This window comes from Durio zibethinus, unplaced genomic scaffold (genome assembly GCF_047325235.1).
Source record: "Durio zibethinus cultivar Kanyao isolate XHJ-2024 unplaced genomic scaffold, ASM4732523v1 HiC_scaffold_387, whole genome shotgun sequence".
NCBI lineage: Eukaryota > Viridiplantae > Streptophyta > Magnoliopsida > Malvales > Malvaceae > Durio > Durio zibethinus.
In genome coordinates, this window is record NW_028323010.1 from 1,700,001 (window position 1) to 1,702,500 (window position 2,500).

Consider the following 2,500-nt stretch of genomic DNA (forward strand, 5'->3'; position numbering starts at 1 on the left):
CTTGGTGCGGGCGGTTGCCTCGAGCACCATCGGCAGACCCTGGGCCCTGGTGCGGCCGGTTGCCCCGATAACCATCGGCACACGCTGGGCCCTGGAGCGGCCGGTTGCCTCGATCACCATCGGCAAAAGCTGGGCCCTGTGCGACAGGTTGCCTCGACCACCATCGGCACACGCTGGGCCCTGGTGCGGGCGCTTGCCTCGACCACCATCGGCACACGCTGGGCCCTGGTGCGGCAGGTTGCCTCGAGCACCATCGGCACACGCTGGGCCCTGGTGCGGTCGGTTGCCTCGAGCACCATCGGCACATGCTGGGCCCTGGTGCGGGCACTTGCCTCGACCACCATCGGCACACGCTGGGCCCTGGTGCGGCTGGTTGCCTCGAGCACCATCGGCACACGCTGGGCCCTGGTGCGGTCGGTTGCCTCGATCACCATCGGCACACGCTGGGCCCTGGTGCGGGCGGTTGCCTCGACCACCATCGGCACACGCTGGGCCCTGGTGCGGCAGCTTGCCTCGAGCACCATCGGCACACGCTGGGCCCTGGTGCGGTCGGTTGCCTCGAGCACCATCGGCACACGCTGGGCCCTGGTGCGGCAGGTTGCCTCGACCACCATCGGCACACGCTGGGCCCTGGTGCGGGCGCTTGCCTCGACCACCATCGGCACACGCTCTGCCCTGGTGCGGTCGGTTGCCTCGAGCACCATCGGCACACGTTGGGCCCTGGTGCGGCAGGTTGCCTCGAGCACCATCGGCACACGCTGGGCCCTGGTGCGGGCGGTTGCCTCGACCACCATCGGCACACGCTGGGCCCTGGTGCGGCAGCTTGCCTCGACCACCATCGGCACACGCTGGGCCCTGGTGCGGCAGCTTGCCTCGAGCACCATCGGCACACGCTGGGCCCTGGTGCGGGCGGTTGCCTCGACCACCATCGGCACACGCTGGGCCCTGGTGCGGCAGCTTGCCTCGAGCACCATCGGCACACGGTCGGCCCTGGTGCGGTCGGTTGCCACGAGCACCATCGGCACACGCTGGGCCCTGGTGCGGGCGCCTGCCTCGACCACCATCGGCACACGCTGGGCCCTGGTGCGGTCGGTTGCCTCGAGCACCATCGGCACACGCTGGGCCCTGGTGCGGCAGGTTGCCTCGACCACCATCGGCACACGCTGGGCCCTGGTGCGGGCGGTTGCCTCGACCACCATCGGCACACGCTGGGCCCTGGTGCGGGCGGTTGCCTCGACCACCATCGGCACACGCTGGGCCCTGGTGCGGGCGCTTGCCTCGAGCACCATCGGCACACGCTGGGCCCTGGTGCGGCAGGTTGCCTCGAGCACCATCGGCACACGCTGGGCCCTGGTGCGGGAGCTTGCCTCGAGCGCCATCGACACACGCTGGGCCCTGGTGCGGCAAGTTGCCTCGAGCACCATCGGCACACGCTGGGCCCTGGTGCGGTCGGTTGCCTCGAGCACCATCGGCACACGCTGGGCGCTGGTGCGGGCGCTTGCCTCGACCACCATCGGCACACGCTGGGCCCTGGTGCGGCAGGTTGCCTCGATCACCATCGGCACACGCTGGGCCCTGGTGCGACAGGTTGCCTCGAGCACCATCGGCACACTATCGGCCCTGGTGCGGGCGGTTGCCTCGAGCACCATCGGCACACGCTGGGCCCTGGTGCGGCAGGTTGCCTCGAGCGCCATCGGCACACGCTGGGCCCTGGTGCGGGCGGTTGCCTCGACCACCATCGGCACACGCTGGGCCCTGGTGCGGGCGCTTGCCTCGAGCACCATCGGCACACGCTGGGCCCTGGTGCGGCAGGTTGCCTCGACCACCATCGGCACACGCTGGGCCCTGGTGCGGGAGCTTGCCTCGAGCGCCATCGGCACACGCTGGGCCCTGGTGCGGCAAGTTGCCTCGAGCACCATCGGCACACGCAGGGCCCTGGTGCGGTCGGTTGCCTCGACCACCATCGGCACACGCTGGGCGCTGGTGCGGGCGCTTGCCTCGACCACCATCGGCACACGCTGGGCCCTGGTGCGGCAGGTTGCCTCGATCACCATCGGCACACGCTGGGCCCTGGTGCGACAGGTTGCCTCGAGCACCATCGGCACACTATCGGCCCTGGTGCGGGCGCTTGCCTCGAGCACCATCGGCACACGCTGGGCCCTGGTGCGGGCGGTTGCCTCGAGCACCATCGGCACACGCTGGGCCCTGGTGGGTTTAGGCACATCTTCAAATTTCTGCCGTGCCAATGCCATTTTTATGGCTTGTAAATTCATACAATGGTCCCCTAAGCCTTCACGTGAAGTTTCGTTGGAAGATGACTCGTTTTCTATTTTTCACGATTTTCGAAACTTTTTGCGGTTCGGGATTTTTTAAAATTTTTTTATAAGGATTTTTGGCCCCAAATTTTGTAGGCATGATCCTTCTATTTTTGTTGGCATGCACAAAAAAATTCAGCTAAAAACTCGAAGTAGAGAAGATTTTGTGACCGTTTGAAAAAAGT